General features: G+C 44.9%; 1 protein-coding gene across 6 annotated transcripts in view; it reads right to left on the bottom strand.

Annotated features, from left to right (window-relative positions):
- The window catches only part of ZNF518B (zinc finger protein 518B), a 45,959-nt gene that overhangs the window by 14,687 nt on the left and 15,521 nt on the right, over nt 1-15,751 (bottom strand). For 3 of the 6 annotated variants that reach the window (XM_051966535.1, XM_051966536.1, XM_051966537.1), the window contains exon 1: nt 1,230-1,442. The exons of 1 other annotated variant lie outside the window; for it this stretch is intronic. The gene's annotated coding sequence lies outside the window, so the exon portion shown is untranslated. Of the gene's footprint in view, nt 1-1,229; nt 1,444-2,335; nt 2,451-15,751 lie in introns of those variants that run through there. 2 more of the 6 variants (XM_051966533.1, XM_051966532.1) reach the window with 2 other exon arrangements.

Below are 15,751 nucleotides of genomic sequence, written 5' to 3'. Positions count from 1 at the left end.
GGCTGGAACCAGCTCTGCGGTGTTTGCAGGTCACCAAAAGCCCCACATCACGTGAGCATCATGAAACCCGAGTGAAAATGGCCATCCCGGGGAAGCTGACGTTTCCATTGACATGCAAGGAGCCGCGCTGAGCCCTTCACAATTCCCGTCTCACCGTGCCAGGACCCCCTCGGGGGCAGAGAAAACCGAGCCGGAGCGATCCGCGCAGAGCAGCTCCTCCACCAAGCCTCCGAGGTCCGGGCTCTCCCCGGTTCCAGGCCCACCCCTCGCTCCCCCAGCTGCTTCTGGGTTACCAAACGGGGACTCGGAAATGGCGTCTACCTGGGCAAGCCAGACCTCCCACGGCAGCTTCTGCCTCCTGGGCTAGGGAAGAGCCTGCAAGGGGGTGCGGGCGGCCCCCACCTCCCCCCCGCTTCTCGGGGAGAGAACCGGGGCCGGGCTCCCCAGGCACGCGGCGCCCGAGCTCAGGGCCAACACGCAGCGCCATCCAGTGATCCTGGGGAGAAGCGGCGCGGCAGGCGCTGGCATCCAGCCTGCAGCAGGCACTGGCATCCAGCCTGCAGCAGGGGGCGCTCTGGCCGGTCCCCGAACCCCACAGCTGACACTGCCGGCTCTGGCACAGGCGCACCCCCGCTCCGGGGCAGGGACCCCGGCAGCTCCGGCCCGCTCATTAAGCGTCCGCCCCGGCACAGAGGGAAAGGCCCGGGCCCTGCTGGGGAGTTCCCGCGAGCCGGGAGCCGTCTCACCTTAACTATCGCGAGCGCTAGCTGTCGCTTCGCAGGCGGGGGCACCGAGGCGGCTGCTGGAGGCTGGGCCGGCGCCCCGCCCAAGTGCCCCCAAGTCACTACAATGCAGGAATGCACCCTTCAGATGGGCAGTGCTGGCCCGGGGGATCGGCGCATCAGAGAGCACCAAAAAGGCCCTAACGCCAACAAAAACCGCGGGGAGATAGAAACCCAACCGGACACCCCCACCGGGCTAGAAACGGAAGCGAGCTCTTTTTTCCGATTTCTAAACCCGTTGCGTAGCGCATTGTCCACGCTCATCTGGGTTTTTTCCTCCTTCCAGCTCTTTCTCTCACGCAACCAGGGACATCATACGGTCTCGGGAAATAAAAACATGGGCGCCGCCCTAAGTCCGTACAGAACGGGCCAACCAAGGTGGCCTCCGGGAAGAAGGGGGGGCCCCGGGACCTCTGCGGGTGGGGGCTGAAGGGCCGGGATACTTACTGGGCCACCGCGGAGGCAACCGCTGGATTGGGCCTCCAGGACCGGGCTGCGACTGCCTCTTCTTCCCGGGAGATTTCACCGGACGCCGAGCAGCTGCCCGAGCGTGCCCACGCCGTGAGGCTCACAGCGCGGGACTGCCCCCCATGTGACGTCACAGGGCTTCCCCACGCGTGAGTTCCGTTCAGGGGAGCTCGGTGCCACCGCCGGAAACGCGGCACCTGTGCCCCCCAAAGGCCTACACTCTGCCTTAGGCTGCCCCCCCAAGGATTGCGCTCCCCCATGTACGCGAGCCCCCCAGAGCTCTGCAATCCCCTAGATTTGTGTCCCCCAGATCTCCAGTCTCTCCAAAGACTGCATTGTCCTCCGGATCTGCGCCCCTCGGCACCAGTTCAACTTTGGGGCTCACGAAGAGACAAAGGGGAGAAGCTCCGTGGGCTGGGGCTTTCGTGCCCGGGAGTCTCAGGGGTCCGAGGTCCTTTTAGCTGGAGTCGGAGGCTGTGCACACCTGTCTCCCACTGACGCAACGCTTCTAGAGGCATCCTAGTTGCTTAGGGGCAGGAGGAGGGGAGGCCTACAAGGGCAGACACTCCTGCTCCCACTTCCACTGAGATCCCACGCGGCCTGCAGGTCGGAGTCTAGGTGGAGGTGTCGGCTGGACTCCTTCTGCCCCGCCCCGCCCTGCCCCGCCCCTCCTGGCCGCAGCTGTCTTTCAGCAGGGGGTTTGCCCCTCCCCCTTCCCTATCCTTTACTTCCCTTTTCCCCCACCCCGCAGGGGGTCGCGCGACTGGACCCGGTTCGAGCTTGCCTCTCCAGCCTCCTCTTCTCCTCCCCGCCCCCAACAGGGCTGACGCCGAAGCCGGGCTCAGCCCGGGAAGGACTTGCTCTCCGGGTTACTGCTCCCCCTCCCGGCCGCCGGCTCTCCTGCAGCACCGGCTCCGAGGGAGCCCGGAGGCCAGGCAGGCCACGCCGCGAGACCCCGGTCTGGGCTGCGAGACTGCCCCCGGCCACCCCCGGCTCGGACTGGGCTTCCGCCAGAGAGCAGACCAACCTAGCCGTGCTGGAGCCGGGGTGCGGGCTTCGAGCTGCTGCGGACTGACGCTACTCACCCGGCGGGCCGGGCAGCCCCGGCGTCCGGGGCGCTCGCTCCAAGCCGGCAGCTCCCTCCCCAGGGCGACGCATCCGCTCCTGGCAGCTACCGCCGCCACCGCCGCGGATCATGGAGGCGCGCGCTGCCCTGTAGTTCCCTACTCGGTGAGCGGAGCCGCCCCCAGCCTTCCGAGCATGCGCAGTGACTATCGCACGCTGTAGGCGCCGATCCCGCAGCTGCGGCCGCCACTTCCCTTCCTTCCAGGTTTTAGCCCCTGCCACGGGAGAAGGGAGACCCCAGGTGGCCAGGCCGAGAGAAGCAGGGAGAAGAGCGCCTTTGGGGCGAGGCGGACGGAACGCGTTTGGGCCGACGGTTTGGGCGTTACCCGAAAACCCCATCCCGCCGCCATATGCACGCAGGGCTCTACATGGCGATGGGCCCATGGGCCCGCTGGGCGGGCACCCTCGTTCCCCCTCACATGCGGGGTGGAAATGTAGCCCAGGAGTGGGCGATGTCCGAGGGAGCGCAGGGACACGGGCAGCCCCCGCGCATGCTGGGAAGCCCCGGGGACCACGGTTGGTGGGGAGAAAAGGGGGTTTGCTGTTTCCAAGGCCTACCCAAGAAGCCCTCGACGTGCCTGTGCTGGAGGGAAGGCGGGCCTCGGGTCTGGGAGCCTCCGCAGTTAGGTCCGGGGCTCCGTCAGGCGCCGGGCCCAGCGGGGAACCCTGGGGGTGTGCAGGCGCGTGACGCGGAGGCCCAGTTCCAGGCCGCGGGGAGGCGCTCTCCGCGCGCGCGGCCGCAGCCTCGGGGACTGGGCCCCATCCCCCAGGCGGCCGGCGGGCGCCGAGAGCCCCGGGCTTCCCCCCTTCCCTAGCCTGGAGGCAGCCGCCTCTCCCTTGGGGTCCCCCTCCCTCTGCCGCAGGGACTTTGCGGACGGTGGTACACGGCACACACGATCATCCCAAGCGATTCCCCAATCTGGACTTGGGACTGGAAAGCCCCCTACCTCCTTGGCTGGAGAGAGCAAATGGGGAGAAGCCCTAGAAGGCAGTTGATTTAAGTAAATGCCCCCCCATTAGGTGGTGTAATTGCCAAAAATGAAGAGGAGATCAGGTTTGTTAACCTCCTCCTCCTGTGACCCTTTCTGCCTGAGACATTTCCGGAGACTCCCCCATTTCAAGTGGGAGCCTGGTGTTTCCGCAGCGCGGGCGGGGTCTGAAGCAGGAACACTTGGATTCGCTACCCGTGGGGTTTTGCATTAGCTTGGTGGTGTATTGGGCTCTTTCCCTACCCCAAACCAGTTACAGGACACCCAAACCCCGCCATGGGGCCGTGCCCCACAGTTGGAGAAGCTTTGGGTAGATGTTTGCACTCAAGTCTGAACAGGTTTTTCTGCTCAGTGTAATCATGGCCCCACGTCCCTGAGAGCCCCTTAAAAGTTAGGGTCGCCAGCCTCAAGTCCCAGCTCAACCCTTTAAAGCGATGCAGAAGGAGAGGAGGTTTTCCCCTCACCTCTCCGCTGGCCACCTTGTCTAGACCTGCTTGGCTTGTAGGGACACCCCCATTCTGTGGCCTGAAGAGAGCTGGAGACGGGGAGGAAGCAGTTTCCAGATAGAGGCAATGGCCATGGATCCCAAGGGAGAGTAGTCCTGGGAATGAGCGGCCATCCTGCCCAAAGTACTACAGAAGGCCAGGGAATCTCTGGGTAACAGGAGCCTCTCCGGTGCCCCCAGAGCAGGGCTCCCCTTCCCTGGAACCTAGGCTTTGGTTGTCCTTTTCAGTGAGCGCCTTGTGATAAGCTAAGTATTTCTACTGGGTGGAGGCTGATGGCAAGTGTCCTAGGGAAGGTCTCGTGAGCTAAAGCATCAACCCCTTGAACCAGACTTGAGACACATCCCTCAGAGGATCACACCTACCTTACAACTGTCTGCTACTTTGAGGGACTAATAGACCAAGTAGTGAGGGAAAAAGAGAAGCAACTGGCCTTAATGCAGATCCATCCTCCCAGCCACAGCTATGTGGCCCCGGCCACTCACCCCAGGCAACTCTCTAAGGCCATAAGTAGCAAAATAGCACCGTCTGTATTGATAGAGGTTTTCTCATCTGGAATTCCCCAAACCAATGAAATCACAGCATTTTAAGTCTACAGTCGGTTACTAACCGTTAGTATATAGCATCTAAATAGTAGCTTGAGGATACTGTCCTACAAGAGGAAGAAATGAGATCTCATTCTGGAGACAGAACATAGTAATAACAGTAGTTATCTGCACTGAGCACTGGTGAAGCAAAATAAAACAATCCATGCTTACAAACTGCTTACATCCAAACGGAGAAGACAAATACAATCTAAAAAGAGTAGCTAAATACAAGATAGATGGGTAGGCAGGAAATTAGCAGATGAGATCAAGAAGGGCTTCATGGAGGTGATGCATCTTGGAAGTTCTAGAACTGTTATGGCCAGAACCCTGAACTTGAAACAAAGGCACTAAGTGGAATTGATGAGACAATGGTTATCTAGTTTAGCATGGTTCAGTATGATTGATTTACTCTTACAACAAATAATGGTCTCCTACTGATACAGTGTACAGCATATAAGCTAAGAGCCCCAACCAACCTGATTCAAAGTTAAGAGGTTCAGAGGCAGAGAAGACAAGAGACTGGAGGCAGGAGCTTAAGCTCTCAGGGAGAAGGAGACAGAGCTAGAGAAGACAAGCGCACTAGAAGCTCTTGGAAAAGCTCTCCGAGCCAAGGAGACAAATTCATTTCACCTTTAGTCAGGCTCCTGGTGACCGGCCTGGCCTCCTCAACTTTCTCCACTGAGACCAAGACCCGTTTTAAAGGCTCTCCAGAAAGCTGCCCAGCCCCAGGAAGGAGATAATAAAGGATTTGGTCTTTAGCACCTGGCTGTTCTTGTGGAGATTACTGAACTGAAAGGAAGGTTGCCTCAGAGACCCAGAAAACGGAGAACATTACAGTCATTTATTTTAAAGACACTTTCTAAATTTCATTTTAATTGGGAATGTTGAGTGTATGAGCATTTGATGCCTCTGGAGTGAATAAGTGGAGATGGTATTTGAACCCAGCTCTTATGACTTAAATTCACCCCTTCAAAGTTTTAAATCTATGATTCCAAGGAAACAAAAGCCAACATTCTTTCCAAGCTATGCGCTGAACCAAATTCTCTAAGTGTTATTTCATCTTATACTGTGACAAACTGGAACTTGGGAATCATTTCTTAGAGCCAACAGAATGGTGGTAATCTTAGGATGAAACTGAGTCCAAGGGCTTGTGCTTCAGCCTCCAGTCCGCTTGTCTTCTCTAGCTCTCTGTGTATGAACATAGCTGAGGCTCCTTGCTAAGATGCAGAAATCAATCATTCTGAACCATGCTAAATTTGATAACCATTTAGGGTTAGGGTCTCATCAATTCCACTTAGTACCTTGTAAGATTCCTTTGTTTCAAGTTCAGGGTTCTGGCCCATAACATAGAACTGCAATTTGAACTCAGGCTCCATGATTCTCACTTTTGTTGGCTCATTGTACCATAAATTGGCCAAAGTAAACTATAGAAGGTGATGAAGTGTCACTACAAGTCTTCATCTGCTAGATGGCTATTTGTCAAATGTATTTTAGAAGATTCTGCCTACTTGTGAACCACATATATCTAAAACCTCAAAGCTAAAAGGGATCTCAGTAAAGATCTAGTTGCAGAGACAAAACTAAGGTCAAATCATTTATCCCTCTGATACTGACTTTGTCACCATGAACCAAGTATCCTTCCTTGGTACCAGTCATCTGATTGAATCCTTTATTTTACAAATGTGGAACTAAGGTAGCAGGAAAAATATTTTCTCAGAGATCACACAAGTAATGATCAAAAGTGGGATTTTTGAGTCAATGCTCTTTCCACTGTACCATCAAACAAATGCCTTAGAAAACCTATACCAAATTAATCCCTATTGAGAAGTGGAGCCATTTAGGAGTATATTGAATCCTTGCCTGCCTGAAGTGCAATACAATTTATCAGAAGGGAAAGAAAGTGGGGGAAGGGAGATAAAATATATGTACATCTCAGCAGGACTCAATTCATAAACATTTATAAAACCCTTCTAAGAAGCTTTGAACTGAAATGTTCTTTTCCTAAGTTCCATTATAATAGAGGCACATCTCATTGAACCATTGCCTATATCAGATTCAAGAATTTCTATAAGATCTATGTATAATCTGTTCAAAGTTTCTCCTTAAAATGTCTGCTCTATGGAGGATTCTGGGAAGATGGTGGAATAAGACAAGAAATTACCTAGCTCTCCCAAATTTCCTCCCAAACAATTTAAAATATTGCTCCAAAGTGAATTTTGAGCAGCAGAAATAAAAGTTGGATTAAGCAGTTATGATCCAAAGAGTCAAAACACTATACTTCAACAAATTAAAAATTGGGGAAGCTAAGTAGTGCAGTGGATAGAGTACCAGTTTTAAAGTCAGGAGAATCCTAGTTCAAATCGGGTTTCAGACACTTAATACTTCTTAGCTGTGTGACCCTGGGCAAGTCACTTAACCCCAATTGCCTCAGCAAAAAATTAAATTAAATTAAAATTGCCCTTTAGTTGTAGAAATAAACAATAAAATAGAAAAAATCCACCAATCACTGCCTGAAAAGATGAAAATTTACAGGAATATTATAATTAAGTTTCAAAGCTGTAAAATCAAAGAAAATGCTATCAAAGGATAATTAGTCTGTGCTAAAGCATCTGCAAACTGACCTATGCCTGCTAGTTGGTCAAAGGTGATTTGTATATTAACTCCAATTTGCCTAGTTTCGTTAGTCTTGTATTCTACAGAGTTCATTATACTCTGAAAGCCACAAGTTTTGTCTAGGTTCTAAACTATAGATTGACAATCACTAGAGGTTAAAATTTCAAAAGCCAAATTTTCTTAACATAAGACGATGTAGCCCCATAAAGAGTGCAGTGCTTTTTCAGATCTCTGATAATTTGCAGATCAAAAGGAGTGTATTTTCTCCTTTCTTGACCTGGAGTCAAACTCTTGAATAACCGGGTATGCTTCTATTTTTAAATCAGCTATATCCTGTCCTTCATTTTAAGCTTTAACTAGTGTCTTTTGTAATCTTGTCATAGGGGGTGGACAAAGCTGCTTCATGAGTGGTGCTGATTGTGTCACTGCCCTTCTCCCTCCTCTTTCTCTCTTCACGCATGAAAGGTTAATTGATGGAGGGGTGGGGAATGCCCTAATGGCTCCTGCTCTGAAACACCACATTTCTTAATTTCATCAGTACTGAACTTAACTCCTTGTCTAATTCTTCATGCTTTTCAACTGTTTTATCAGTACCCTCTTCCGCCTGCTCTTTCTTCTTTTTCCTTATTCTAATACTTATGTAATTCCTTAAAATCAATTGTATTACATTATATAGAGAGAATTTTTCTTTAGGAATTGAATCAATACCATTGTAATTGTAATATTCAATTAATTGCTGTCCTACTAGTTTCCACTTATCTGGCTCTAATTCTTTTTCCTTTGAGAACCAAGGGGATGTATACTCTAATGTTTCTAAAAGTCCAATGATCTGCTCCCAAGTTACAATCAAAATTTGGTTTTTTATTAGTTTAACTATGCATTCTATACACTTCCCTTGGTGTGAAAAAAGCTATATTCTAAGGACTTGTCCCATTTCAGCTGAAACATTAAGTTAGCCCTTAACAAAGTTTCCTGCTTGTCTATTTTTTTACTCACCCTATTTGACTCATAGATATAGGTCCTTAGTCCATGTTTGGGCGCCAATTGTAATGTTCTGGTTTGCTTTCTGGAGGTGTCAGGACCAGCCTTGTTTTCAACAGAATAATCACGAGAATAGTCAGGGATAAATTCCAAAAGTCTTTATATCTCCTTCACCATCTGTCTCCTTGCCTGGGGCCCAGCTAGCTTTCTAAAGGGCCTTCAGATGGGCCTTGGTCTCAGTGGAGAAATGGAGGACAGGTCAGCCATCATGATGGTGGGAGATGGAATGTCCTTCTCCCAGTCCTTGTTGGCTCTGGTATAAGTGCATTATCATAGATGTCAATCTTGTAGAATAAGGGTCAATCAAGTAGAACCATATTAAGTACTAAGTTCATATAAAACTAGATAAATATTGTCTTATCAATTCCACTGAGTTAACACCTTGTTGTAGAACTAAATCAATTATACTGAGCCTTAAGTATATTTCTCCAAAGTTCCTGCCCTTTACATAAACCCATTTTAGAAAAGTAAATGTGTAATGGGCCAGAACTCTGGAGAAATATACTTGAGGCAAGGATTCTTACAACAAGGTGTTAACTACATGGAAGTGATAAAACAATGCTTATCTAGTTTACCATGGTGATTAATAATTCTCTAGTTTTGTATGATTGATTTAATGTTATAACAAATAATGGTTCCCTAGTGATATAAGGATTGGCTTATACTCAGTATGATGAAAGGATTTAATTGTAATAGAATATCTAAGAGGTCAGAGTCAGACCTAGAGGAGGACTCGAAGAGACTTGAAGGCAGAGACCCTCGTGGTGGCTGGCCTGTCCTCCTTCACTGAGACCAAGGCCCATGTGAAGTTCTCCCAGAAAGCTAGCTCGGCTCCAGACAAAGGAGACAGAGTGTGAAGGAGACAATAAAGACTTGGGACTTTATTCATGACTATTCTTGTGGTGGTTATTCTGTTGAAACCAAGGCCCATTCAGAGGACTTCAGAGAGCTAGAAAAACATTACATTTTGGTGCCCGAATGTGGACATAAGTATTTACACTCAGCAATCCCACTGAAAAGATCTTGAGTTCAGTGGCAAAGTCCTCCTGACCCGGAAATAGGGTGAGTGCAAAAGTAGGCCAGCAGGAAACTTTGGTAAGAGCTAAACTAGTGTTTCAGCTGAAATAGGACAAATGCTTAGAAAAGAACTTTCTCCCTCCCCACCACACCACCACCACCCCCCGCAAAAAAAAAAAAAAAAAAAAAAAAAAAAAAAAAAAACTTTCCTGAACACAAAGGAAGTGTGTAGAGTGCAAAGTTACGCTAATAAAAAAGGGGGTTTGATTGTAACTTGGAAGCAGGTCATTGAACTCTTAGAGAATTAAGGAGACATGTACTTAATGTTTCTAAGGAAGAAAAATTAGAACCAGATAAGTGGAAACTAGTGAGAGCAACTAATTGAATATTACAATGATAATGGTCCTGATTCAGTTCCTGAAGAAACATTCTATATATACAACATAATACAATTGGCCTTAAAGAACATAAGTATTAGAATAAGAAAAAAGGAGAAAGAGCAGGAGGGGGATGGTACTGACAAAATAGCTGAAAAGCATGAAGAATTAGACAAGAAAGGAGTTAAGTACAGTACTGATGAAATTAAAAAGAGGGATGGTACTGACAAAGTAGCTGAAAAGCATGAAGAATTAGACAAGGAAGGAGTTTATGTATAGTGGAACTTCACAGCAGGAGCCATTAACGCATTCCCCATCTCATGACCCTTCCTCAATTTCCCCTTCGTGGGTGGAGGGAGGAGAAGGAAGGGGGAGGCCAGTGACACAATCAGCACCACCCATGCAGCAGCTTTGTCCATGCCCTATGACACCTTTATAAAAAGCACTAATTAAAGCTAAAAAAGGACGGGATATATCTGATTTGAGGGTAGAAGCATACTCTGTGATTAAAGAATTTGATTTAATTTCTTTTTCCTTTTGATCTGAAAATTATCAAAGATCTGAAAAAGATTTGTACTCTTTATAGGGCTACATCATCTTATATTAAGATGGTATTAGAGAATTTGGCTTATGAAATTTTAACCTGTAATGATTGGAAATCTATAGCAAGGACATGTTTAGAACCTGGACAAAACTTGTGGCTTTTGGAGTATAGTGAACTCTGTAGAATGCAAAACCACTGAATTAAGCAAACTGGAGTTAATATACTAATCACTTTTGACCAATTAGCAAAGTTCAGTATGCAGATGTATAGATTGATTACCCTTTGATAGCATATGAGCAAATTGCTACTGCTGCTATCAAAGCATGGGGCACCCTCCAAGGAAGGCAAGATAGAGGGGAAGCCTTCATGAAAATAGAGCAAGGTCCATATGAACCCTTTGCTGATTTTGTGGGATGTCTGCAGACGGCTGTCATATGAACTATTGGAGAAAATGCAGCTACAGAAATTATGATAAAACAACTTTCTAGAGTAAATGCTAATGAGGTTTGTAGAAGAATTATACTAGGACTACACAAGAATGCTCCTTTAGAGAAGATCATAAGATGCTGTGCCACAGTGGGCATAAATGCTTATTATACCCAGACTATGATGCAGAACATGGGAAGACAGGGTCCCTCTTGGCAAGAGACTTCTAGAGAGACTCGTCAATGCTTTCAGTGTAGTAAAGTAGGGCAGCTGAAAATTCAATGTAGGCATAGAGATGGAGTAAGAAAACAGGGTGAGAGAAGAAGACCCAAAACCCCATGTACAAAATGCTACAAGGGCTTCCACTGGGCCTCAAAATGTAAATTGACCCAAGGAAATGAGAGGTGGGGCCCAGCTCAAAAAACAGGTGGGCCATGATGGCATCCGAGTTTACACCCAGAGAGTCTTTTGAAATTCAGTACCCTGATATGATCAATCAGCCAAAAAGCAATCTGATGGGAGAAAGGGATTATAATTGGGGAGAATACAGGTTTTTTAACCCAACAAAAGGGCAGTGTCCAATTCGAGCAGCTCCAAGATAATCTCCAGGTGATGAGAAGTCCAGAAAGTGGTAAATAAAAGGGACCAGTTAGGTTAACTGCTTGGGAGAGAGGGTTTGCTTGTCTCTCTACAGATGGAGAAGAAATCAGATGGGTGCCAACGAGCCCCTTGAAAGAAACAGAAAAAGAGAAAAAAACCTCGAAACAAAGGAGAAGACCTAAGAAACATCTGACATTGAAAGAGCATGGCTGATAATGAGACTATTACAGAACTTCAGAACCCACAGCAATCATCGGATTCCCTGACACATGAAGTGATGGACAATAGATTGGTTTTGGACTATTTATTGGCCACTGAAGGAGGTGTATGTGTGATTGTTATTTATATACCTTCCTTCTAAGACTTATGGACATATGTAATTCCTCATGTTGTTTGTTACATCACTACTAACCTGTGTTATATTCCTATGTGCTTGTGTAATACCTCCGATACTGATGTATTTATGTATACCTGTTTCAAGTGAGACCCTTCAGAAACCCACAAATCTGGTTTGACTCCCCACTTCCCTTTGGTATTTTCATCTCTCTTCCTGAGATGTCAGGGAGGGCATGATCACCTCCTTTTTGGTGTTTCACCCCCTTTTCTGAGAAGTAAGGGAAGGCATGATCAACCTGTGTTCTGAAACAAAAGAAAACAGGAGATATAATGGGCCAGAACTCTGGAGAAATATATTTGAGGCAAGGATTCTTACAAGGTGTTAACTCAGTGGAATTGATAAGACAGTGATTGTCTAGTTTAGCATGTCGGTTCTCAAGTTTTTTGTGATTGATTTTATCTTACAACAAATAATGGTTTCCTAGTGATATAATGATTGGCTTATACTCAGTATGATGAAAGGATTTAACTATAATAGAGTATTTAAGAGGTCAGAGTCAGACCTAGAGGAAGACTCAAAGAGACTTGAAGACAGAGACTCTTATGGTGGCTGGCCTGTCCTCCTTCTCCACTGAGACCAACGCCCATGTGAAAGTCTCCTAGAAAACTAGCTTGGCCTAGGCAAAGGAGACAGACTATGAAGGAGACAAAGACTTTGGACTTTATTCCTGACTATTCTTGTGGTAATTATTCTGCTGAAACCAAGGCCCATTTGGAGGACCTCCAGAGAGCTAGCCAAACATTACATAATTACACTTCCTAAGAAAACATGTATCAAGATTAGATGAATTTGCAAGTGAATTCTACCAACATCTAGATCAACTATATTCCAATATTAAATTATATGGAATAATAGGCAAAGAAGGAATTCTACCAAACTCCTTTTTATGAAACAAATAAAATGCTGATACCTAAACAAGGAAGATCAAAACCAGAGAAAAAACATTATAGACTAATTTTATTGATGAGTATGGATGGAAAAATCCTAATAAAATACTATGTAGAAGACTATCTTACAAAAAGTATACATTGTGATCTTGAGATTTATACTTGAAATGCAGAGATGATTTAATATAAGGAAAATTAATAACTGATTATATCAATAACAAAATAACAAGAATCATACTAGTCAATGCAAAAAAAAAAAAGCTTTTGACAAACTACAGCATTCATTCCTATTTTAAAAAACTTCAAAACAAAAGTATAAATGGATTTTATCTTAAAATGATAACCCTCTAAAACCATCAGTAAGCTTTATTTGTGATGGAGAAAGCTACAATCCTTCCCAATAAGATCAGAGTTGAAACAAGTATAACTATAGTCATCAAGATTATTCAGTATTGTATTAGAAATGCAAGGAATAACAGAAAAATTGAAAGATTCAGAATGGGCTATGAGATAATAAAACTTACCTTTTTTTTTCAGAACACATGACATTTAAAAAAAAAAAAACTAGGCATATACCTGCCACAATTTAAAATAAAACACTACATGAGTAAAATGATAAAATACCTTTTATATAAAGTCAGATTTAAATAAATGGAGAGAAATTGTTTATAGGCAGGCAAAGACAATATAAGAAAAATGACAATTGTACCTAATTCTACTAACCTACTTATCCCAATTAAATCATCAAAAATTTTAGTAAGCTACAAAACATCAAAAATACAAAAGAAAATGCTGGAGAAAAAAAGATTTAGCAGTACCAGATCTTAAACTATATTATAAAACATTAAGTATATCAAAGTTATCTGGTACTTATACTAGTTAAGAAATAGAAAAGTGAGTCAAAACTGAGCAGAAATGCAATTCATGGTAATAAATGATTATAGTAATTATAGTATAGTTTTTGACAACTGTAGAATTTAAGTTTTTGGAATAAGAATTCACTATTTGGTTAAAATTGTTGTGAAAATTGGAAAGCAGTCTTGGACCAATATCTTATTCCATTTACCAAGAAGGTCAAAATGGATCCATCACCTAGATATAAAGGAAGATATAAGGAAATAAAAGAATGTGAAACATGTCATCTATCAGACTTATGGATAGGAGAAAAATTATGAATGCATAAAAGAAAGCATTGTGAAATATAAAATGGATTATTTGGATTGTAGTAAATTAAAAAGGGTTTGGACTAATAAAACCAGTGTATCCAGGATTAGATAGAAAGTAGAAAGTTAGGAGAAAAAGTTTATAGTCTTTCAGATAAAGGGCTCATTTCCCAAATATACAGAGAACTTTGTCAGATGTTTAACAATACAAGTCATCCCTCAATGGATAAATTATCAAAAGTATCTAAATAAGCAATTTTAAAAAATAACTTTATTTTTAAAATACATGCACAGATAGTTTTCAACATTTACCCTTGCAAAATTTTGTGTTCCAAATTTTTCCCTCTTTTCCCCACACACCCTCCCCTAGATGGTAAGTAATCCAATCTCTATTAAACAAGTGCAAATCTTCTAAACATATTTCCATATTGATCATGCTGCACACACAAAAAAAATCAGATCAAAAAGGAAAAAATGAGAAAGAAAAAAGGTTAAAATAATTGTTGTGATCCCTATTCAGTTCCAAAGTCATCTTTTTGGATACAAATGATTCCATCCCAAGTCTATTGGAATTGTTCTTGCTGTTGAGAAGAGCCACGTCTACTGCATATGATTGTCATATAATCTTCTTATTGCCATGTACAATAATCTCCTGGTTCTGTTCACTTCACTCAACATCAGTTCCTGTAAGTCTCTCCAGGTCTTTCTGAAATCTTCCTGCTGGTCATTTCTAGCAGAACAATAATATTCCATAACATTCATATACCATAATTTATTTAGCCATTCTTCAATTGATGGGCATCCACTCAGTTTCCAGTTTCTAGCTACTACAAAAAGGGCTGCCACAAACATTTTTGCCAACCGCATTGTAGCATGCCAATGAAACCTGGCCGTGAGCCAGCTCTGTGCCAGGCGACAGAATCACTCCATTTGATTCAGGATGCCCTGGTGGGATGAGGGGCCAGACCCTGGGCTCCTGTCTCAAACTAAACTGCCCAGCATTCCAACTCTTCTGCAGAGAGCACACCTCTAGGGGCTGGCCACACTGTTCGGATGCCAAATGCACGCTTGCCAAAAAAGTTATTCTGTGGAGAACCCCACAGGGCAAGCCATTGGAAGATGGCTTTTCCTCCTTTAAGATCTCTCTGGGATATAAGCCCAGTAGTAGCACTGCTGGGTCAAAGGGTATACACAGTTTGGTGGCCCTTTGGACACAGTTCCATATTACTCTCCAGAATGGCTGGATCCATTCACAATTTCACCAACAATGTATTAGGGTCCCAGTTTTCCTACATCCTCTCCAACATTTGTCATTATCTTTCCTTGTTATCTTAGCCAATTTGAGAGGTGTGTAGTGGGACCTCAGAATTATCTTAACTTGCATTTGTCTAATCAATGATAATTTGGAGAATTTTTTCATATGACTAAAAGTAGCTTTAATTTCTTCACCTGAAAATTGTTTCTATAACAATCAATTTTTAATTTAAAAAAAGTCAAACTACATATGATCATATGAAAAACTGCTCTCAGTCATTGATTAAAGAAATGTAAACTAAAACAACTGAGATCATCTCACATTAATCAGATTGGCTAAAACAACAGAAGTGAAAAATAACAAATAGAAGGGAAAAGAGAAAGCATGTGGAAAAATTGGAGCATTAAAACCCTGTTGGAAACTGTGAGTTGATCGAACCATTTTGGAGGGCATTTTGGAGTTAATGGTTTCAAAAATGTATACCTTCTTTCCCAACAAAATCACTATTAGGTCTCTTTCCTAAGCTGATCACAAAAACAGCAAAAGAACCTACATGATCTAAAATATTACAGTATCTCTCTTTGTGGTGGCAAAAAACTGGTAACTGAAGGGATGCCCATTAATTGGGGAATGACTAGGCAAGTTCTACGCTGGCGGTCCTTCTCGAAGAGGCCCAAAGTGACGTCCCTATGTTAGAATCCAGTTCCCGTGTGTCCGACAGTAGCACATCAGACTGATACCAGTGCACTGCCGCTACAGGTGGGACACCCATAATCCATATGAAATCTCTGATTTTGTACCTCCCCCATTTCTTTGGGGCTACTTCAGTTCTGCTTTGCTCTTAGAGCCCAACCCTCTGATGAGGGCACTGTGCTGGGTACTCCTGTGCCAGTGTCTCCCATGTCATTCAAGGTCTCTGTAGAGAGTCCCTGAGAGGACTCTTTTTTCTGACCATCTTCCAATGGCTTGCCTTGTGG

Source organism: Antechinus flavipes, chromosome 6 (genome assembly GCF_016432865.1).
Source record: "Antechinus flavipes isolate AdamAnt ecotype Samford, QLD, Australia chromosome 6, AdamAnt_v2, whole genome shotgun sequence".
In the NCBI taxonomy this organism is placed as follows: domain Eukaryota; kingdom Metazoa; phylum Chordata; class Mammalia; order Dasyuromorphia; family Dasyuridae; genus Antechinus; species Antechinus flavipes.
This window is presented reverse-complemented; position numbering and strand designations above follow the sequence as displayed.